This window comes from Equus caballus, chromosome 23 (assembly GCF_041296265.1).
Source record: "Equus caballus isolate H_3958 breed thoroughbred chromosome 23, TB-T2T, whole genome shotgun sequence".
Classification (NCBI taxonomy): Eukaryota; Metazoa; Chordata; class Mammalia; order Perissodactyla; family Equidae; genus Equus; species Equus caballus.
This window is the reverse complement of record NC_091706.1, coordinates 68085757-68109282: the sequence shown is the minus strand read 5'-3', so window position 1 is coordinate 68109282 and position 23526 is coordinate 68085757. Positions and strand designations below refer to the sequence as shown.

The window sequence follows — 23526 nt, the reverse complement described above, 5'->3', positions numbered from 1 at the left end:
CCCGTGGATGTTGTCTGTGCTGTGCAGAGGCTGCAGTCTCTGGGCAGCTCCCCGAAATACTGCGGTTCCCGCCCCTGGCTCTGATGGCGTCCGCCTGGCCAGGCCCGGCCCCGCAGGCCCGTTGCTGGGCAGCACGCCGTGGCTTTCATCCAGGGCTGCTCACGAGCTGGTGGAAGCCCATCGGGCACAAAGGGGCATTCATTTATCGACTGGACGGCGTGTCTCTGTCTGAAGGCGGGGAGGACAGAAGCAGCCTTTCACAGGGCTCCAGCAGGGCTGGGCTCTGCTGCTCCGAGGGTGTCAGTTTTCCGGCTCCTTCTCTGGGCTGTGCAGCCTGCATATTCGTGGTGAGGGTCTCACCCAGTCCCAGCGGGCACTGGCTGTTCCCTCTCCTGAGAGCAGGAGGAAGGAGGGGAGAGGGAGAGATGGAGAATGGAAGCGTGTAAGCACAGGGGAAGTGTCCGGTGGAGGCGCTGCCTCAGTGGTCCCCGTGACGTGAATGACATGTGGGTGTGTCTCCTCTAACTCCCTCCCACCAAGACAAACGCAGACTGCCTCAGGCTACAGGAAGTGACTTCTGCGTCCTGGAACGTCCGTCCTTCCAGCTGGTACAGCTTTGCTTGTGCCGCTCCTTCTGCCTATAAAGTCCCTCCCAAACTATACAATTAAGCAAAAACTAAGTCCCGCTTGACACCTATAAATAATTTTTTGATGTACTGAGACCAATGCTGGTAATGTTTTAGAGAGGTTAAGAACCAGCTCAGTTGCTGGCAATAGAGATCTAAAACTCAAAGACTTAACTAATACAGGATTAATTTTCCCTCACATAAAACAATCCTGAAGATAGGCAATCTAAGGCTGGCATGCTCCTCCACAATGTTGTTGGGGATCTTTCTTCTCTGCCTTGCATAGTTTGGAACTTCTATCCTCAAAGTAGCCTCATGGTGCAAGATGACTGCTGGAGAGCCAACCATCACATCAAGAAGCAGGCATAGGAGGCAAAAAGGGGCTGATTTCCAGTTGTCTGTCCTATCTTAAGGAACTTTTCAGATGACTTACTCAATAAATTCTCCTTACATCTCATTAGCTACCCCTAGCTACAGGGTGGGCTGGGCAAATTGCCCCCAGAATAAATCAGGGCTCATTTCCTGAAGGACATGGGGTGGGTGATCTGTGGTGTCTGCCGCAGGCTGGCGTCTGTGAGTAGCTGGTGGAGGGTGCAGTAGCTGATTCTCTCTGGAAGGCAAACATTTAAATAAGTATCGAGAGGGAGAAAACTCCTTCCCTCCCGTATAGAACCAAGTCTGTGGCTTTATGTCTGGGAAACAACTCAAAGGGAGAAACAAAATGCACACGCAGGGGTGTAGTCATGGTCCCGTGATCACTAAGCCGGATAATTTAGAAATAACTCAAATTTCCACCAGAGGGAACCCACAAGCACGCTGTGACGTCTTCACATGGTGGGACATGCTGTCAGTCTCTGAACGAGACTCGGGCAGAGGTGTTTACAGCCGCACCGCGGAGAAAGACGGGAGGGACTCAGAAGCCCATCGTGGCGGGCCAGCCTCTGCGTGCGGAGCAGAGACAGCGCCACCTCACAGGCACGGTTTCTGCTTTAAACTTTGTAAACTTCCCCAAAACTTCTCACACACACACACACACACACACACGTCCTTTATGTAAAATAGTAACATTTCCATGAGTAATAAAATATGCTAACAATACAAATGTACATAAAGTAATAATAAAATGATATATTGTATATAAATAATAGATATATTTAATAAAATATATAAATACAAATACAAATACAATAATATAATAATAAATAAAACTTGCTTAAATAAAGTTTTATTATAATAAAAATGTCTTCACTGTAGGCAATTTAGAAAGTGAAGTTGGGAGGAAAGGAGGAAGTGACTCTTTCGATGGCTTTTCCTAGTCGGATGTTGTGTCCTTGGTCACGGCCACCGTGACTGCTTGGCGGTGCCCAAGCGTGCAGCTGGTCCTGCTCGTGCGCTGTGGGTCGGCAGGGGCTCGGCCGAGGTTCCGTGCATGTCTGCTGCCCGGGTCTCCCGTTCTCCCGGGAACCCCGCTCCTCAGGGTGCTCCTCCTGTCGGGGTCTGGAGCTCTCAGAGAAGCGAGCACGCAAGCCAGTCCTCTGAAGGTCCAGGCTCGGAACTGGCACCCTGCTGCTGCCACGTCCCACGGCACAAAGCAAGTCACTAGGCCCAGCCCAAGGTCGACAGATGTGGCGGGAGAGTGTCCTTCACCCACAGCGCAAGGGGAGGCGGGTGGACCCCCGCCAGGCTGCCACAGGTACACAGCCTTCCACACCTTTTCTATGCTTCTGTTGAATAAAGACGCGATCTTTACACAGCAGAATCATTCTCCTTGTGCCATTTTGTCACCTGGTGTGTGATCAACACATCCTTCCACGCTGTGCAACGCACGACTGCGCATGGTCACGTCATGACTTATTCCACCAGACAGACATAGATGTTTTCCTTTTTTACCATCTAAAAGCGATACTACAACGAACATCCTCTCCTGGTAGCTAAATCTTTGCAAGCATCTGTGATTTTTTAAAGAATAAATTTCTGAAAGTGGATTCAGTGAGTGGATAGCCAGCCTCAAGACCCCCAAGATCCTTGCGTTCGTAGTCACACCCTTGGGTGGTCTCCCCTCACGGTAGATCAGGGCTGGTCTGGGTGGCAAATAAAGTACAGTAGAGGTGATGGCATGACTTCTGAGGCTGGTCATAAAGGGCATTGTGACTTCCGCCTTCTCTCCTGGGTCACTCGCTCCAGGGAGCCCTCTGCTGCATCCCGAGGACGCTCAGGCTGCGCCGTGGAAGCCCCGTGGGGGCAGAGCTGGGCCCCCGGCCAACAGTGGCACCAACTTGCAACGAGGGAGCGAATGACTTGGAAGTGGCTCCCAGCCCCAGTCAAGGCTTCAGGAGAGACCGCAGCCCCAGCGACGTCTGACTGCAGCCTCATGAGACCCTGCAGAGTTGCTCCTGAATTCTGGAGCCATGGGAACTGTTAGAGACACTAAATGATTATGGCTTTTTTAAGCCACTAACTTTTAGGGTAATTTGGTACACAGTGATGACTAAAACAATGAGTGTTCTGGTCATGAGGCCAAGCTCAGTGGTGGCATCAATGACCCCAGTGTCTCCACGCCCAACACAGTCAGGTCTGTTTCTCACTCGTGCTCGTCTGAGGGGGGTAGGATGTTGTTGTGACAACTTGTTGTCACCCCGAGGTGCCAGGGACCCAGGGTGTTTCAGTCCAGTAGGGGGTCACTGCCCCTCACGTCCAGGGGTGAGAATTAGTCACGTGATAGCACCCAGACTCGGGGCCAAGAAAATAACTGGATAACTTCTGAGCACTGTCTCTGCCACAGTGAACCAAAAACGCTAGAAACGGCTACTACGTATTTTTTTTTAATAACTTCAGAACTAAAGACATACATATTGAAACCATGGTCCACAATTTTTCACTTCCTGTGGAATAAATAAAACCTTTCTTTCTTTTTAAACCTGAGAGTATCCGGACATGTACAGTTGCCGCAGGACAAACACCTGCAACCACAGCTACTCTTCTGCGCAGCAATTCCGCAGATTGTATCGAGGGCGGTAAAATATCTACACCCTCCGGCCGACAATGCTGCCACCGGGATGGTCTTGCTCCATCTGGGGAGCTTCATGCACAATCGCCTCAGTGTTATACGAAGCAAGACAAATTGTGGGCAACTTCAGCTTATGCCCCGGAGGGGACGGACCACGGCATCTCCATGACAGAACACCACACAGCCACAGGAGCGGGGCTGGCGGTGCGACTCGGCACGGCGGCTGCTGCTGTGTCCTGCGGGAAGGCGGCAGACTGAGCAAACACAACAATGCAAACATTCAAACACAATGATGCAAACATTACAGGGAAGGAAGCAGAGCGTCCGGGTGCCTCAGGGCGGGAGCAGGTCTGCCTGCCCCATGCCTCCGCTGGCTGCCACGCTTCCCCCGTGGGCCGTGGCACCTCTGTAAGCCTACTGGACTTTTTCTCTGCCCCTCTGTCTATTTCTTAGATAAAATGCCCTTCTTTAGGGGACGTGCCTCTGTCAGGTACAGTTCTGTGTGTCTGCTTCCCACGTTATTTGATAAGCAGGCAAAAAAGGAAAAAGAAACAACTAAAAGGCGATGCTGGCATTTGGATCCCTGATCAAAGGCACATCCCTGGCTTCACCATCCCCTCCCGGGCAACAGCTCTTTAGCATTCCCGAAGCTTCCCCAGGAGTGGACGCAGGTTGGGGCACAGGCTGGGCAGAAGTGGGGATGCGTCTGAGAGCCTGCATCCCTGGGGACCAGGCGCAGACCACCCTGAACTCCTGGGAGTCAGGCCCAAGTGAGAGCCCAGCCTAAGCCTGGGGACATCTCCCACCTCACAAGCACGAGATGCTGATGGCCCTCACGAATGATGCCCACCGCCCCCGGCGACCATGGCACCCGTGATGTCCACCACCCCATGATTCCTATTACCCCCCATGGTGTGCACAACCCCACAATGCTGTCGGCACCCTGATGGTACTGTGGGGGCCCCAGTGGTGGCCTCTGCTCCCAGCCCACCTCTCACTGACTGCTCTGTCCACCAGGCGCCCTCCAGGGAAGTACCTGCCTGGGCTGGGGGTGAGGAGCGAGGCCTGGCAAGGCCCTAGGTCTGGAATTCAGTCACCAGGGTGTGGGCTGGAGGCAGGTAGAGGGGGCCTGAGGGACCCGCTTGCACCAAGGCTGGCCTCCACCCTCTGGGCCTGTTTCCTCGTCTATACAATGGAACAATAGCACCTACGCCTGGTTGGTTGTGAGGGATCTGTGCAGGCCGGCCCCGCCCCCTGCAGGGGCACCATTCCCCAGGACCACAGGTCGAGGAAACTGAGGCCCAGAAAGTGGAAGAGCTGGTGTGTGGAAGGGAAGGCTTGATAGCTCAGAGGGCCGTGCAGAGCACTCTCACATGGCGGCAGTGAGGGGATGGCACCTGCCAGGGGTGGTCCCCAGCCCCATGCTGGCACAGGCCAGATCTATGCGGATGGGAGCCCAGGTAGGGCTCAGGCCCTGGCCACGATCCGGGACGCCATGCAAGCTCAGACAGCAGGGAAGCACCAGACGGCTGGGGGCAGTGGCTGGTGCCTCCCAGGGAGGAGGAGTGAGGGCCGGCGAAGGTCACGGGCATCAGCAGTGGGGGCTGCAGAGGGCTGAGGAGGAGGAGAGGAGGGTGCTGGCCAGGCCACCGGGTGCCCAAGGTCCCCAAGGCCATAGGCCTCCACTCAGGGCCTGTGGGAAACCTGGATGGGTCCCGGCGGCCCAGACTGAGAGACAGATGTGGTGCGAGCCCAGCACTGCAAGGGCAACCGGGAGCAGAGCGAACCCAGACCTGTGGGCACCGTGTGAATGGCCACACGGGGCTTCCCTCTAGCTCCATGTCACGGAGGGATGTTCCGCTCAGGGCCACACACCACGAGGGGGTCCTCACGCCGAGCCCAGCTCTCCGTCCATCATCGCCCAGACACGTGGTCCCTCTCTACCCCACAGCCTGCACCGGCTGTCAAGGATCTGAGAAAACAAAAAAGATGAAAAGGAGGAGGGTTCTTGTAAAGCTTCACAGAGAAGGACAAAAATGAGAGACAGTGGAGAAAGAGAGAGAGAGAGATGGGGAGAGGGAAGCCTCCGCCCACCTCGTTGCTGACCTGCACAGGTGTCTGGCAGCTCCTAGCTCCTCCAGAGAGGGAGACGTCCAGTGACGGGCTCAGGGATGGGCTTGTGGTGCAGTGCTGGCCTGCGTGACACAAGGCCTCCTGCAGGCCGCCCTGCGACAGGTTTCCTGGGCCCGGGGTCCACCCTCTGCCCGTGGCCCTTGGACCCTGGTGTTCAGCTCCCCGCTGGCGTGGAAGTTCCTCCTTCAGTATAGCGCCCACCTCCACTCAGGCCAGCAATGCAATGTCACCCCTGCACTGAGGCCACGATGGGGGACACCCCTGGGGGGGCCCGGCCTCACAGAGGCCAGGCGTGGGTCCTAACAGTTGCCCTCACTCCCTTGGGCTTACTGATGCCCCCGGCTGCGTGGAGGGACCAAAAGCAACAAATGACATTAGGTCTGCCTGTGTTGTTGGCCCTTGGCCCCGGGTGTCCAAAGGACATCAGGACCAAGGACTCAGAAGCTCTTTTCTTTTTCAGAAATTACAGCCATGTTTGAAAATAGCAGCATTTATTTCTCTGCCTTTTTTTTTTTTTTAATGTTTTCCAGAAATTGCTTAGGAAACACATGCCAATTAGAGTGGATCCAAATGACCTCTTTCCTCCTTCCCTCCACACTGGGCTCCTGGCCCAAGCTGATCAGGCGGGAGGGCAGCACTGGACTCGCTGGAGACGGGTTCCAGGAGCAATACAGCTGCGGCCACGGGGACACGGAGGTGGGCGGGATGCTCACCCTTTGCCTGAGGTTGGGCAGCACTTGTGCCACCAAACGTGTGTGCTCCCCTCTGGTCTGCAGCTGACCTGGGGGGTGTGGCCCGAGAACGTGCAACCCTCACTGAATCCTCAGAACTCCTCCTTGGGGGCAGCTGTCAGAGCTGGTTTACAAGCTGAACGTGTCCACCCCTTAGGAATGGCTGGGGCTCACGTAATAGAAATAGTTTTTCCCTCCTATCATGTGATCAGACCTGGGTAGCTGCTGCTTTGCCCAGAGGCTTGATGTTGTCAAGGTGGAAGCTTTGGTCCCTCTTGGCCTTCTCAGGGTTGATGCCTCATGGTCACAATCCAGCTGCTACAGCTCCAGGCATCATGTCTGTGCAGGCCCGGGAGAAACAAGGAGGAGCCCACAAGTCATCTCTGCTCTCTTTTATCCTAAAAGTAAAAGCCCCAAATTTCCCCAGTAGACTGCCCTTTAGGTCGCAGGGCCACCCCTTGCTGCAAGGCAGGTTGGAAAATATGGAACAGAATTGGCCCAGTCTTGACCTGTGCCCTGGGTCAGCTATGCTGTCCCAGGGGCAGAGACTGCCACCCAATATCCATTCTTTCCCTCTTGATTTTTAGTAACTGAACCCCCACAGCTTATCTGGGTTACCCCAAATAAATGAAACTGGGAATGAAGGAGTTAAACTTTACCTGGATTGGGGTGACACTGTGCTTGTACCCACAAGGTTAACGTGGGAAACAAAGTGACCAAAGTTACTTTCTGAGCTCGTTCTGCAGAACAGCAGGAGGACACTGATAAGAGAGGAGCTTGCTGACAGCCGCTGCCTGACAAAGCGTCCCCACGAGCACGGAGAAGCTAAAGTGACTCATGGTCAACTCTAGCCGTCACAGGCTGAAAACCCACCGCGTGCAACACGCAGAACAGTCACGCCTGCGCAGAGGCCTCTCAGAACCCCAGCCCCAAGGCCACGTGCTCCCCCTCCCCCACCTAAAACCCCAGATAAAAACCCCTGCTTGTAGCTTTTCAGGGAGTTGGGGATCATGGCATGAGCTGCCTGCTCTCCCTGCTCAGAGCTTTGCAGTGAAATTCTGACTTTCTTCCACTGCACCTGGTGTCAGAGACTGGCTTGCCGTGTGATGCATGAGGGAACTTCAGATTCAGTAGCACAAAGACCACATCTCTCTGTCTCCCAGACAACGTGGAAATTAATAAAAGAAACCTTAACGAAACTGGATCAGGGAGGCCTGCAAGGGGGCGCCCTCACCCGTCACACATCCTCAGTTACACCAACCAGGAGGAGACTGACTTGCACCTGGGACAGGAAGTACAAGTACTTTACTACCAAGAAGACTTCTCTCCCCACCTGGCAACAGCCCAGCCAATGAGAAATGCCACAGCTCAGCCAATGAGAAACATCACAGCCCAGCCAATGAGAAACACACAGCTCAGCCAATGAGAAATCCCACAGCCCAGCCAATGAGAAACACACAGCTCAGCCAATGAGAAATCCCACAGCCCAGCCAATGAGAAACACACAGCTCAGCCAATGAGAAATCCCACAGCCCAGCCAATGAGAAACACACAGCTCAGCCAATGAGAAACGCACAGCTCAGCCAATGAGAAACATCACAGCCCAGCCAATGAGAAACACACAGCTCAGCCAATGAGAAATGCACAGCTCAGCCAATGAGAAATCCCACAGCCCAGCCAATGAGAAATGCTGCAGCCCAGCCAATGAGAAACACACAGCTCAGCCAATGAGAAACGCACAGCTCAGCCAATGAGAAATGCTGCAGCCCAACCAATGAGAAATCCCACAGCCCAGCCAATGAGAAATCCCACAGCCCAGCCAATGAGAAACACACAGCTCAGCCAATGAGAAACACACAGCTCAGCCAATGAGAAACGCACAGCTCAGCCAATGAGAAACGCACAGCTCAGCCAATGAGAAACGCACAGCTCAGCCAATGAGAAATCCCACAGCCCAGCCAATGAGAAATGCTGCAGCCCAGCCAATGAGAAGCCTTTGCCTCCCTGAACTGTCACTTCCCCAGTGGACTTTCCTTTAGAGCAGCCCCTCCCTCTCCCCCTTTTTCTCCATAAATGCAGCTCCCTCCTCTGTCCTCTGGACTTGCCTGTGGTCGACCATAGCCTGCACATCCTGAATTGCAGTTCTTTTGGCTATTCCTGAATAAATTTGTTTTGCAAATAAGACGGCTGGCTGATTTACTATTTAAGTTGAAGGCAGCCAGGCGTGCCCACGTAACTAAGTTCTAACCCACCACCTCAACACACGAGTTTCGTTCATCAGAAGGAGGGGAGCAGTGGCTGTTAGGGAGGCGCTGATGTGGGAAGACCACCACCCTGGCTTCCCGCTGGTCGGCTGAGTGAAACATCGTTCCTCAGATCCTTGGCCTGGGCTGCTTCTCTTCTCCAGACAAAACCTTCTCACCATCCGTAGACCTTCCTTTTGCATGCTCAGTCCCTCTCCATCATGGTCCTTCTCTCAAATAGGTCCAGGGCTCCCTCAAAGAGGGATCCTGTGGCATCCTGTGGCTGAGCGGGGCTGGACACAGTGAGCCACGTTTTAGATGTTAGCGTTGAATTATAACTCACAAACACCAAGAAACCACCCGTGCTGGAGGTCCAGACTGATGCATTTTGAAAATTGTACACACGGACCATCACAGATATCAAGAACGTTAGACACATTCGAACGTCGCTGTGCTGGAAAGTCCCTGCAGGCCCTTTTGCAGCCAAGCCCTCTGCCCCACTGCAGAGCGCACCCTGTTCTGATTCATTTTGCCTGTTCTGGAGCCACAAAGAAAGGGAATCATTATGTGTCTGGCTTCTTTCACTCACAGAATGTGTGTGAGATTCATCGGTGTTGTTACCTGTACCCGCGGCTCCTCCCTCTTCCCCGAGCCGTGCTCGATAGTGGGGCATCCGGCACGACAACATGTTCACTTGCTGATGGACCCGGAGGCGGCTCCCTTATGGGGCTGATAGGAACGAAGCCGCTCTCAGCACTTGTGCGTAAGGACTTGTGTAAGCACATGTCCTCACCTCTCCTGGGCAAGTGGAGTGGAATTTCTGGTTAAGTGTGTATTTAGTTTTATAAGAAGCTGCCAGACAATTTTTAAAGTGGCTGTACCGTTTTACACCAGCAAAGCTGGAGTCCCAGTCGCCCCGTCTGTGCCCCGACGCTGGGCATTTTCTGTCTTTCAGACTTTCAGCCATTGCAGAGACTGGGAGAAGAATCTCACTGGGGTTCCCCGAGCATTTCCTTGACGACCGATGGCATCAAGCACACTTCCCTGTGCTCGGCCGTTCGTATATCTTCCTTTGTAAGTGTCTGTTCAAGTCTTTGGCTCATTTTAAAATCCGGGTCATTCATCTGTCGCTTGACTGTTTCAGGAGCTCTTTCTGTATTGTGGATGCCTGTCTTTTTTTGGATAGAGGCGTTATAAATATTTTTTCCGAGTCTGTATCTTGTCTATTCTTTTCTTAACGGTTTCTTTTGATAAGAGGATGTTTTCAATTTTATGAAGTCCAGTTTATCAGATTTTGTGGCTGTTTCTTTTGGCAACCTGTCCAGGAGGCCTCTTTTTCCCCCTGAGGAGCCCAGTGTCAGGCTCTCCCAGGACAGGGCGCTGCCAGGGGGTCCAAGATGTGGGGTGAGGACGTCTGTGCCCAGCCACACACCCTGGATGGTGTTCCCTTGCAGCCTCACAGCCCCACCCCGGCCTGGTGATGGCCTTCCCATGGCTCCTTGATCCAGGCTCTGCTCTCCAGGCCTCCCCCCGCGTCCTGACCCACCAAGCTCGCTGTGCACCAGCCACCAGAGCCTGCACTGTGGGGGCTGCAGACCAACTTCCCTGGTGCCTAGTGGGCTCAGGTGAGCCTTTTCCCTGGAGGCCTAGCCCTTCCCCAGCTGGCCTGCCCTCAGCGCTTGGGTTCCCTGGAGCTTTGTCGTCTCATCGGTGCTCACCAACTGGTCATATTAAACGTCCCGCTAGGGTCCTTGTGTGGTCCCTACTGCCTGACTGGACACAGACCAATGCAGTCACAGAGACACCGTCCAAGAAGGCCTGTGACCAGCGAGACACGAGATGCGTGTGTTTTTACCATTGTGATCATTTTTGAGTACACAGTTCAGTAGCGTTAAGTGTATTTACATTGTTGTGATTCACAGATCTGGAGCTTTCTCATCCTCCCAAACTGAAACTCTGTCCCCATTAAACACTCACGCACCATCCCCCTCCCCCAGCCCCTGGCACCACTGTCCTACTTTCTGTTTTTGTTATGCGACGCCCCTGAGGGCCTCACATGAGTGGGACCATATGAGGACTGGCTTACCTCACCGAGCATAGTGTCCTCAAGGATCGTCCGTGTTGTAGCCGGTGTCAGAACTTCCTTCCTTTTTAAATGGAAGAATATTATGAGTGTCTGGAGTGGGAAGGCCTGTGGACGTGGCTCAGACCCTGGGCTGGCAGCCCCTGAGCTTCCCTGTGCACGGCCGTGGGGCCTTCCTGGAACACTGCCACCGGTCCCTCTGCGCCTGGGCGTCTGCAGAGCGTGCTCAATGCTGGCTGCTCCTCTGGCGCACAGAGGACTTTCCTGCCACCCAAACAACAGATGGTCAGGAAATGAAGACTCGCTCTAGTACCAACCAGAGGGAAATCTAATTCACTTGGCAGAATGTACGGTCAGAAAATCATGTGGCTTGACACATGTCGTCTTGTTGGGTGGTGCTGGCCTTCAGAGACCAAGGACCAACAGCCCAGAAGCTGGGTGGGGCTGGGGCGCTGGGATTTCACGGTCTTCTCTGTGTCAGCTGCCCTCCCAGGCTCTCAGGCCTGGGTTGGTTTCTACTCTACCCCAATGGTAGCCATGTGACTGCGTCAGCTCCTCAGCTAGGACGCCTGGGACAGGCCAGGTACTTTATATGCTGTGTGACTACAAGTGATACAAATCCTAAAGTACCAGCTGCTTAGGCAAGAAAGGCGTTTCTTTCTTATCACATAGAGGATGTGCCAAGGTGAGCAGGACAGGGCTGGTGTGACAGTTCCATGTTGTCAGGACCCCAGGTTCTTCCTACCTTTCTGCTCTGCCATTCTCAATATGTAGCCTCCACCTCAAGGCCTAAGATAGCTGCTTGAGTTCCAGCCATCATGCTTGCTTCCCAGACAGCAAGAAGGAGGAAGAGAGAAAGAATGGTGCACTCTACACTCTAAGACACTTCTTGGAAGTTTCTGGACACTTCCTCTCGCATCAACGGTCAGAGCTCAGCCCCATAGCCTTGCCTGGGTGGAAGGGAAGCAGGGAGATGTACTTCCTATTCCAGGCATCCATGTTCCAAGATAAAGTTCAGGGTTTCTATGAAGAGGAAGAAGAGAACGGAGAGTGGAGGACACGTAGCCATCTCTGTACACATCCCCAACTCTAAGAAGTTCTAATAATTTAAGTTCAAATCTTATTTCTATATTTTTGTTAAGTAGCCTAATCACACCGGATGAGACTCAAAGGGTGTGGGGGGACCTCTCCCTCGTGCTACTGCCCCCAGGGGTGCTCAGCGCCACCAGAGGTCTTCTGGGCCAGCAGTTCTCAAGGTGGGTCCCAGATCCGGACCAGCATCATGGGGAATCTTCCCCCAGATCCGCTGAGTAGTTGGTCTGGGGGCGAGACCAGGAAACAGTTTGGCCAACCTGCGGGGGTCCTGAGCCTGCAGACACCTCTCTGCCTGAGAGGCCCGGCCCGTCTGCGCCGCTGGAAGCCCAGAACTCATGCTGTCCTTCTCGCTGCTTCATTGAGCAACACTCAGGACTGTAGACAATCCCCTCCCTTTTATTTTGCTGAAGATCATCCCTGAGCGAACATCTGGGCCAGCTTTCCTCAATTTTGTATGTGGTTCACCACCACAGTGTGGCTGACAAGTGGTATGGATCTGCGCCCGGGAACTGAACCCAGGCCGCCGAAGCAGAGCCCACCAAACTTAACCACTAGGCTCCCCGGCTGGCCTCAAGCTCCCTTTTTGAACAGTTGATTGGGATATAATCTATTCCATACGTTTCACCCTCTTCACGTGCACCTTCGCTGATGGAGGTGCATTCAGAGCTGTGCATCCGTCACCATCATCCATTCTAAGACACTTTGATCATTCCTCTTTATTTTTAATTTAATTTCAAGTGGTCACCTTCAAGCGACCTAAACATTTTAAGGCCTCCCCTCTGTGCCTGCCCCGCCCACTCAGCGCCCCACAGCCCGGTGCCACTGTCCTCGGGTCTTGTGTTTCCATCTGGAATCTCTTGCTGGGAAGGGGTGAAGCAGACAGACCTACGTTCTCTGTCCTGGCGCGTGGCCCAGAGCAGCCCGCAGCCTCATGGTCCTGCACTCGGCACCTCTGCCCGAGTTTTCTGTCTGGTGGTGGGGCCACCTGACCAGCCCCCGGGGGCTCAGGGCTCCGTGGGCGACAGGTCTGCTCACAGCAGTAGCAGGACCAGTGAGGCCTCCAACATCCCCTCCTGGGCTTGTTCAGTCAGCTGTCAGCTCTGGGCTGCCAGCCCGGAGAAAGTGACGTCCCTTCTCCCACGATCCCGCCACCCCAAAGCCTGACCCCGGGCAGGTGGGACTCCTCGGGGCCCTGACCTGGAGTCCCCAGGGCAGTGATCTTCAGGTCTGTCCCACGATGCTGTGTGCTCACCAGGGCTCAGCCGGGGTCTGTGGGGGATGCATCCTCATAAGTGTTTTTTGAATGAATGAATGAACCAGTCATCCCCACAGCCCCAGCAGGAACTCCAGACCTTGGCACTTCCTGCACGTCCCGAGCCTCCGTTTCTTCCTCCGTAGAAGGCGACAGGCATCCTCACCTCGTATTGCCGTGGGCAGAACTGGGAAGCTGGAGCGGCTTCCTCTCCCCTCTTCCCAGAGGGAGAGAGCAGCCCCAGCCAATGGCCCCCGAGTCCAGCCGTCCTGACCCCACCCCGCAGGGCATCCAGTGCGGCCGGTGCCAGCAGGGGGCGCAGCGCACCCGGGCGTGGGAGCCGCGAAGTCCAGGACTGGGGGCGAGGGGGACTTGGCCAGAGGAGCGTGGAGAATTCAGTGAAAGATTACGTTGGACACAGGCAACCACGGGAAAAATAGGTAAACTTCATCAAAATTAAATGCTCTTGGGGCTGGCCCCGTGGCCGAGTGGTTAAGTTCGTGTGCTCCACTTCGGCAGCCCAGGGTTTCACCGGTTCGGATCCTGGGCGCAGGCATGGCACCGCTCATCAGGCCACGCTCAGGTGGCGTGTCACACAGCACAGCCAGAGGTACTCACAACTAAAATATACAACTACGTACTAGGGGGATTTGGGGAGAAAAAGTAGGAAAAAAAAAGAAGATTGGCAACAGTTGTTAGCTCAGGTGCCAATCTTTAAAAAAATAAAGAGAGATGTTTAAAAAAAAAAATTAAACGCTCTTGTGAATCAAAGGACACTATTGAGGGAGCGAAAGACCACACACAAAGTGGGAGAAAATATTTGCAAGTCGCAGGTCTGACCAGGGTCTGGCGTTCAGAATATATAGAAAACCCCTAAAACTCAGGAGCAAAAAGACAAACAAGCCAGTTCCAAAGTGAGAGAAGGGTTAGAACAGACATTTCTCCAAAGAAGATAGACAAGTGGGCCATATGCACATGAAAAGATGCTCAACATCACTAAAGTTAGAGAAATGCAGACCAAAGCCGCAATGACACGCCCCTCACACCCGTTAGGGCGGTTACCATCAAAGACAGAGGACAAGCGTTGGCAAGGATGCAGAGAAACTGGAACCCTTGCGCACTGCTGGTGGGAGTGTGAAATGCTGCAGCCACTGTGGATTCCTCAAATGGCTAACATAGCATGACCTTCTGGCCCAGAAACCCCACGGAGGTTTATACGAAAGCGTGTACATGAGTGTTCATGACAGCCAGAAAGTGGAGACGCCCGAGTGTCCGTCATCAGGCAACGGATAAACAGACTGGTCCACACACCGGAACGTGAGCCACCCATAAAGGGAGTGAAGTGCTGACAACCGGAAGAACCTGGAAAGCATTTTGCTGAGTGAAAGAAGCCAGACACAAAAGGCCGCGTAGTGTGATTCTATTTATGTGAAACGTCCACAAAGCCGATCCAGAGACAGAAAGTGGATTAGTGGTTGTGAGCTGGGGGAGGAGGTGGAGAGACCGCTTGACGGGCTCGGGTCTTCTTTTTTTCCGCTTTCCCAAACTTTATTAAAGAAAAGACAATGATGGGTGGCTCTCTAGAACATCACCAATTTTCTAGGATTCCTCCCTCGAAAACGTGGCCTCTGACTTCCACACGCGAGCCGGAGCGCACTAAGGTGGCGAGAGGCTGCAACCCCAGAATGCCTCTCCCGGCCCCAGTCCCCGGGCCGACTCGCATGGGCAGCAATTGCCTGAACCACTGCCCAGGCCTCAGGAGCCTTCATCTGCAGCTCCCTGAGTTCCTCATCGCACAGTGTGGGCACCTCGTGAGGAGCTGCCTCTCCCGGGTCAGAGCCCAGACCGCGCTGGTCCGCAGGGGCAGGCAAGTCTCGCGTCCCAACTGCTTCCTGCGTCAGGCTCCCGGACCAAAACGTGGCCGGCCTGGAGCGCTGCCTCGGAAGGTTGGCCAGAGCCAGGCCAGGCTTGGAGGCAGGGTCGTTCACACCCGGCCGGACCGCGGGTCTACATTTTTAGTTACATGGTCAGCATTTTTTGTGTTATTGGGTAAAGTCTCTGAATTCGGAGCATCATGTCCATATTCAAGTCTAACAGCTAAACCCTTGTCCGTCTGGAACCTTGAAGGACACTTAATGTCTCTGAGATGCTCTTCAGGGAGCGTGGGCTGGTCACCGCCCCGGGACGTTCCTCAGGTCACCTCTGTCTTCCATCTCATGGTGTCTGGTTTTCTGATCTTCAAGCCAGACAATGAACTCCGCAAATTCTTTTCATCTCGGCCGTTGGAGTGGCAGGTCGTGGTGGTCGCAGGCTGTCCTGGTCCCTGCTCCCACTCTGGCCCTCAGGGTTCAGCAGGAAAGCCAGGCCTTCTCTTGGGGTGATGAGAATGTTCTGGACTTACTGGTGATGGTTGCGCAGTCCGTGAATGTGCTCATGACCACTCGACAGTACACTTTAAAAGGGGATCTTTAGGGCATATGAATAACGTCTCAATTTAAAAAAACACTTTTTGGTCAGTGTGAAAGTATGGTGGCTGAGGGTGGGCATGTCCTTGCAACACTGGCTGGTGGCACCCCCCAGGGCGCTGTTAAGCATTTCTGCCCAGTTTCCAGACATTTTTGAGGCCTGATGGGTGCTTTTCTGTCAATTCACCTTCTCATTCATTTCACCCCGTGATTCTTTCTCTGGGGTAAATGTGATGGAAAATTGCAATCTGGCAGACAGGATTGTGTCTGGGGCACAGTGAGGGCCGGGCTGTGTGAGCCCGGGTTGGGGTATTCACTGTGCCCGGGACCCAGCCAGGCTGCCCCAGGGCAGCGACAGTAGAGGAGGGTCAGGTGTGCAGGAAGTCGTGTCTGGGCATCTTGTCCTGGAGAGATTCCACTGGGACCGATGGACCCGAGGGAGGAGCTTCCTGTGTCTGCGGGGACCGGACCCCACACACCGACTGTCTGTGTCTTCACAATATGCACACTTTTGATTTATTTTTTCTACTTTATTTTTCGGATTTTTAAAAATACTTGATTATTATTTTCCTTTTTCTTTATTTGGGATTTTTTGTGTGTGCTTTTTTTGGTGAGGAGGATTGGCCCTGAGCTAACATCTGTTGCCAATCTTCCTCTTTTTTTTTCTCCCCAGAGCCCCAGTGCATCGTTGTATCTCTAGTGTAGATCATTCTAATTCTTCTATGCGAGGTGCCACCACAGCACGGCTTGAAGTGTAGGTCCATGCTCAGGATCCGAATCTGTGAACTTGGGGCCACCTGAGTGGAGCATGTGATCTTAACCACCAGGCCACGGGGCGGCTCCATGTGCACATGTTTAAAACAGCTCCAAAGTTACAAAGGGTACCTTGGAGTAGATTAATTTCTTCAGCTGAATGACAAATGCTGCTTTGCAATTGGCCCTGGGACAGAGCAGCTGAAGGTGCATCCTGGTCAGCAATCTCTTGGTTTTGCCTGACTGCCTGCAACGACCTCTGACCTCTGGGCCTTGCTGAGGTCAGAGTGAGGCCAAGTTGGACCTGCCCTGTGAGCCCAGCACAGCAAGGAGCACACCGAGTGCTGCCCACAACCTTGTGTAAAGCACCCACGATGGCCAGCTTCCCAAAATACACAGCCCAGGAATGTGCCGGAACCACGCTGGGCCCGGGATCCCAGTACTGGGAATCCAGGATGGCATCCCCTTCTGTCACCACCATCTCCGTCTTGCAGATCAGCAAGGTGGGCTCAGAGGGGTTGAGAGGGGAGGGCAGATCCACCAGGCCCCGGGGTGTGCGCTCAGCAGCAATGGCTGCTGCGTAAGGCACTCTCCCGGGTACGGGAGCTTCTCCACAGCAGGACAGGCTACCGCGAGCATCAGAAGCCGCTAAGTCACCGGCATCTTCAGGAACGGAGCAGCGTGGCTGGCCAGCCCTACGTGGGTAACGCAGCCAAAAGGGTCCACGTCAGAAATGCCTCTGGGCACACGGCAGCTGGCGCCTCTGAGCCCCTTGGAGGGAGATGGGGGAGCCACCGTCCGGCCCAGAATGTGGAGCCCTGCTCTTTCTTCCTGCCAGGAAGGGTGGGATCAAACACCCGTGATGATGTCCCGAGCCGGTGTCCCACTCACCTGATTGTGGTGTTTGCGCCGGCCGGGGCTGCAGGCAGGCAGGGGCCATGGCGTCTGGCACAACCTCGCAGAGCCCTGGCTGAGGCAAGCTGACGAGGTCCCTGCCCTCAGCCGGCCACCTCCTCTGCAGGGGTGACAATGGCCCCGGCTGCCTGGACCCCATGTGTGAATGCCAGTGCTCGTGCTTCATGAGCCGCAGGTCATGCTGGGCCTTCCCCAGATGCCACCCCGAGAACACCCTGCACCCCAGTTATTACCACCCACAGTCATCGGTCCCCACAGCGTAGGGGACCCTGGCCTCTGCCACGAGTGCTGGCGTGGGCTGCAGGCAGGCCTGGGGCTGGGGGTTAGGGGTCAGGTCTACAGGGACCAGGTATGGACTGAGTGGCCAATCCAGCAGCTCCCATCCCAGCTGGGGCACAGGCTGACAGCGGGCCCTAGAGGGGAGATGCCAACCTGGCCCAGAGTGATCCAAGGGAGGCTGGGGGCTCAGTGGCATGGGGTCTTGGCCACCTGGAGCTGCAGCGACCCACCCTCCTCCGATCTGGCCTGAGCTGCCTGCTGCACGCACTGCAGGCGTCCACTCTGCTACCCACACAGTCACCCCAGGGGGTGGGCAGGTGGGAGACTGAGGCCCCGGCCTTGGCTTAGCTCCTCGGGCAGCTGGCCTTGAATCCGGGCCATGTACTTGATGACCACCACTCTGGCTTCCGTCTCGGGGCGAAGATCCTGCTCAGTGGGGTCCCCAGAAGAGCAAAGTGGGTTCATTCACCAGCACGGGGTCCCTCTGCCGGCTCGGGCTCTGCTGGGCTGGACTGTGGGGTGAGAGAGGCCGAGGCAGCATGATGGTGATGTCCGGCCGGGCTGTGGGCCCGTGGAGACCTCCCCTCTGCAAGGGTGACTTCTGAACTGAGGGCCCACAGAGGAGACAGAACAGCCACGCAGAATGGAGGGGAGGTGTTGGGGGCAGGGGGACGCCAGGCCCTGTGTGGGCAGCTGGAGGAAGAGAGACGGCCAAGCGGCCCTGGGCCGTGGCAGAGGCTGGACTCACACGCAACAGGGGCGTGGAGTTAAAGCCGCACTTGGAACCGAGTTTCCCCTAACGAGAAAGTCAGTTAACACGCTCTGTGGGGGCAGCACTGGTGGGGGTGTTGACTGTACGACCCCTCCCGAGGGTGATGGGGCAAAATCTATCACAATTACGAAGCATAAGCTTCCACTTCTTTTTTTTTTAAAGATTGGCACCTGAGCTAACAACAGCTGTTGCCAATCGTTTTTTTTTTTTCTCCTTTTTCTCCCCAAGTCCCCCCAGTACACAGTTGTATATCTTAGTTGCAGGTCCTTCTAGTTGTGGCATGTGGGACGCTGCCTCAACGTGGCCTGACAAGTGGTGCCATGTCTGCGCCCAGGATCCGAACAAGCAAAACCCTGGGCCACTGAAGCAGAGCGTGAACTTAACCACTCGGCCCCGGGGCCGACCCACAAAGCATAAACTTCTGAGCCAGCGGCTCACTCAGGCCCACCCGAGCGGGTCGGCGCCTGGCACAGCTGTGGCAGGCGTTTAAAACGCCAGAAAAGCACAAAGAAAAAAATGAAATTCGCCCTAACAGAAATAACCGTTGCTGACATCCAGGGTGACTTCTTGCAGTGGAGATGGTCCCCGACTTACGATGATTCAGCTTATGATTTTCTGACTTTATTATGGTGAAAAAGCGACACGCGTTCAGTAGAATGAATGAGATCTTCAACACTTTATTAGGAAACAGGCTTGTGTGAGAAGATTCTGCCCGACTGTAGGCTCACGTAAGTGCGCTCAGCACTTTGGAGGTCTGTAAGCTATGACGATTGTAGGTTGTGTTACATGCATTTTTGACTTACGATATTTCCAACGTATGGTGGGTTTATCGGGACGTAACCCCATCGTGAGTGGAGAAAGATCTGCACTTTCCTCTGAGATCATTCCTCTGTCTGCTGTTCTAACAATTGTCCCGAGAGCCTCCACGATGCTCCGAGCTCTCCTGTGGTGCCAGGACCCAGTGCCGAGAGTCCCACTCAGCATCCGCTGCGGGAACAGGCGACCTCCAGTCCTTGGCCTTGGATGCTGAAGGGCAAGCCAGGCCTCCTGTGGGAAGTGGATCGTTTTCCAATCTTTCGGGATCTTTAGAGATTCTGGGACAAACAGCTCTGGCCTGAATCCTTGCTGTCCTTGGGGTAGATTCTGAAACTGGCTCCAGGAGTGGGGACAAGTCGGAGACTTTGCGAGCAGCTCTCCTGGAGGCTGTGCGGCCCCTTGCCATCCACCACCCACCCCCCTCAGACTCCCCCCACCCCCGGCTCTGGGCTTGTTATGAAAATGAGGCTCATCCTTTGCTTGTTCCTCGGGAACTTGGCCTTTTCCACCCATATTGAACCCATATTGATTCACGTGAGCTTCGCATTTCTGCAATGACCCCTCACCTCTCATATCTGCTGCGAACATTTTCCTCAGGTCTGTGCCCACCCTTCAGTCCTGTTTCTGAATGTCTCCACTCCAGGGGTCTGGCCTTTCCTCCGTAAGTCCCCCGCAGGCCCACGGATCTCTCGCTGGAGGCCCGCGTCCTCGGGAAGCTCCCCGGGCCGGGCGGAGGCCTCCGTTGAGCCTGCAGCCCTGGCTCTGCGTCTGCTCGTGGCCTGCCCTCGGCACCTCCCTTGCCTCTCCGGGCCTCGATTTTTCACCTGTGAAAAGGGCTGCTTTGCTCTCGCTGGTGTCTGTGCTGACCTCTGACCCTCGGCTTCAGGCCCAGGCCCCCAGCCCCACATCCTCAGTGGCACAGACTGGGGCACGTCAGACCCACGGAGCGCCGGCCGCCACACGCTCCCGCCCGCCGCCCCTGCGCCCTGATGCGGAGCCCTCCCCGTGGGAAGGCCTGCCTTGCCTGTGGAGCCCGGGGTCGGCAGGCCTTGCTTTAAAGCAGAGGATGCTTCTGGTGTCAGAGCCCAGTTATCTCGCAAAACGGCTCTTCTGTGTGTAAGACCACCAAGTGTTCACTCGTCTAAGGGTCGCGGCTGCCGTTTGTTGATGGATGGCTTCGCCCTGATGTGCAGCTCACACAAAACCTTCCCGAAGACAGGCGTGTGGCCCGCGGTCCACGAGGCTGCGACCCCTCCCTTGGCGGGTGAGTGGGGAGCGCTGAGCTGGGAGGCGGGTAGTGTTAAGGAGCCCCTCCTGTGAGAAAGGTCGTCCGGGACCCTCCCATCCCCCTCGCATGGAGGAGGCAGTCATTTAATAGATGAGCAAGCTGAGGCCACGAGGGACCCCTGGGAGTGGGCACAGACCTGCAGGGGGACCCAAGCCTGCTTCCCCAGGGTCAAGGTCAGGGTGTGGGTGGCATGCTTGCCTTTACTTTGGAGAAACCCTCCTCTCATACTCAGCTCTTGGGATCCAGGGGAGGCACGTGACCCGGGTCTGGCCCATCAGAGCATTCCAGCCCTGTCCACGGGGATGGTTCAGGGATGGGCATGTGGCCTGTCAGCCAAAGAGATCCAGTCCCAGGGCTTTTCACGGGACTGTGGAGGGAGAAGCCGGAACCTCAGCCTGGAGCTGCCTGGGGCTGTGGGTGGTGCCCCAGGAAGCGTCAGCCTGTGCATGAAGTCACCACAGAAGGAAGCAGAGTTGAAAGACAAGAAATGGAGCTCCTGGATCCAGCCACACCTAAAACTGTGGCTGCCCACCAGATTTTCCGCTATGTGAATCAATAAATTCCCTTTTTGGCTTAAGCCAGTTTGAGCCAGAGTTTTGTCACTTGTAAGAAAGTGTCCTGGGTGATGTGCACCCTTAGAAGGACAGAAACAGAATTAGAAGCAGCCCCACTTCTGATCCCAGAGTCTACGAGCAGGGGAGGGGACCTACAGCCTTGTCAGGTCACTCCAGGCGGCGAGCCCAGGGGACGGGCAAGGGCACAGGGGACAGAGGCGCAGCGGCAGCCGTGGCCGGTGTGTGGTGTGCGTGGAGAAGAGAGAATAAAAAGCAAATGTGGCAAAATCTCACAACTTTCCTTGTGAATTTTAAATTTTTCAAAATCAAAGTTGAGAAAAACAAGAACAAGCCTGTGCCAATCCCACTTTGGCAGCAGAGGGGCTTTGGGGCTGCTGCCCAGAGCAGACCCAGGAGTGGATCACCTGGCGGGCGGGCGGCCTCTGCCTTGGTTTGTATCTGCCCCCCAGGCCCCACCGTGTGACCTCGGGAGGGAGCTTGGGTCCCAGCACCCAGCTTTCCCATCTGCAAATGCAGAGTCACAATTCCCACTTCATGGGCTGGTCGCAGGACCCTAAATCAGGACGTGTGCATGCGGCCTGGACCAACCAGCCCAGGGATGACGGTCAGTGCCAGCAGGGTGCTGGGGGCACATGCCCTGTGCCGTGTCTGGCAGCCCCACTGTGTCTACACTGCACATGGTGTCCCCAATCTGCCAGTCCTGGGTGGTGGTGGTGGGGAGATGGGGCACAGCCCACCCAGGCCTCCAGGGAAAGGATGAGCAAGCTCAGCCCTGGGACCCACCCTCCCCGGCACCCGGGACCCATGCTATGAACCCACAGGCTGATTCCTCCCCCAGGGAGCCCAGCGGGGACCCATCCCTGAGCCATTTGACCCACCACTCTGAAGGTCTCAGAGGCTGAAAGCTGCGGGCCTCACTGGGCAGACGTCAGAGGAGATGAGATGTGGGGTGAAGCGCTCCCGTGCACATCGCTGAAGTGGTCTGGATGACACCCTCTGCCAGAGGAAGAGAAGCAAAGGAAAGCGACAACGATAAACGTCTGTCCTGGCTCAGGAAGGGGTAATGTTCCGTGTGTCTTCAGGTGAACTCCTGGGCAGGGTCTTGGCGTTCGAGGGCAGGTGTGACTGTCGTTCATCTGAGCCACCGCCTGCCGCCACCACGAACCATTGTCCCCACGGCCACAGTGCCCATCACGTCCTTTCCATCACCGGGCTGACCCTGGAGCGCGGCGTTGGGAGGGTCCCCTTAGCTCCTGGGGGCAACTATCTTGCTATGAGCAAAGTTTCACTGTTTTCATATTTAGGAGCCATTTGTATTCTGTCATCGTTAATTTTCTATTTATATCACTAGTCTGTTTTTCTGTTGGATCGTTGGTCTTAACTTACTGATTTCTGGGAACTCTGGATGAATTAAGGAAATGTGTCCTGTGTCCTTCTGCTTTATGGTACTTTTTGCTAGGCAGAGTCTTAGACAATTAAATTCATCTTTTACACAGATAACACACAGTCGACGCTCATTATTCGAGGATTCTGTATTTGCCAACTTACCTTCTTGCTAAAATTTATTTGTGCCCCCAGAACCGGCAGTTGCCGCACTCTCGAGGCCATTGTGTACGTGCGCAGAGCGATGAAAACCCCAAGTCGCCCGATGGGCACATCCCCGGCTGAGGGGCACAAAGTGGAGCCAGCCGCCATGGTCCAGCTCCCAGGCTGTGAACAAGCGTCCCCCTGGCAGGCTCTTCACACCACGTTTTTGCTTTTTGTGCTTTTTGTTGGTGGCTTTACTGTCTCAATGGCCCTGAGTGGTGCAGCTGCACTGTCTGTTGCTCCCGAGTGCAAGGGGGCCTCACGGAGGGAGCAGGTGTGGACTAGCCTCTCAGCATGAGTCGCAGTGCTGTTGCCCAAGCGAATCAACACGCGTGCGTGAGATGTAGTGACCAGAAACACATGGACAGTTGTGTGCTGGCTGGTTGACGGGGACGCTGTGACTGGGGCCCGTGCACACCCACCCTGCGTCTTCCCCGGTGCAGCAGTTCAGTGCACGCTGGTCCAGTGTTCGCAGGGACTTTACGGACGTAATTACTGTGGGTTACAGGGATCGACAGTGCACATGGAGGACCAAGTTTCAGAATGCATCCCCCCGGAGTCCTTTAGGAAGTGACGCTTCTCATCTTCCTCCTCCGGCCTCCCCTCCATCGGGCGGCCCCCCTGCTGCCCTGAGCGGGCAGTGCCCTGTGCGATGTGGTCACTCTCCATGTTGCTGTGCACACTGGGTCTGCGCACAGTAGGCCAGCAGGTGTCTGATGGTGCGTTATGTCACCCGGCACCTCTTCAGCCTGGACGAGCAGGCACTCCTGGGGCCGGCACCCCATTCACACTGAGCCTGCTGAAAAATCCCAAGTTGGGCAGGTGGGGTGCCCGGCCAGAGGACAAGCCTCGTCCACATTGTGCGGAGAGTGGTGTGGCCCGGGGCCATCACCGGGCTGCAGGGGC

The 23526-nt window shown here is 55.3% G+C and overlaps 1 long non-coding RNA gene across 2 annotated transcripts; it reads right to left on the bottom strand.

Moving 5' to 3' along the window:
- Positions 1-3432: 3432 nt before the first annotated feature.
- On the bottom strand, positions 3433-11122 carry LOC111770232 (uncharacterized). 2 transcript variants are annotated; one of them, XR_011431403.1, is made up of 5 exons: positions 10827-11122; positions 6712-6836; positions 5740-5828; positions 5427-5605; positions 3433-3869 (listed from the first exon to the last, which is right to left on the bottom strand). It is a non-coding gene; the product is annotated as an uncharacterized lncRNA (long non-coding RNA). The 2 variants fall into 2 exon arrangements; XR_002803361.2 differs by lacking the exon at positions 5740-5828 and having other exon boundaries at positions 10827-11089.
- Between the last annotated feature and the right edge of the window lie 12404 nt (positions 11123-23526).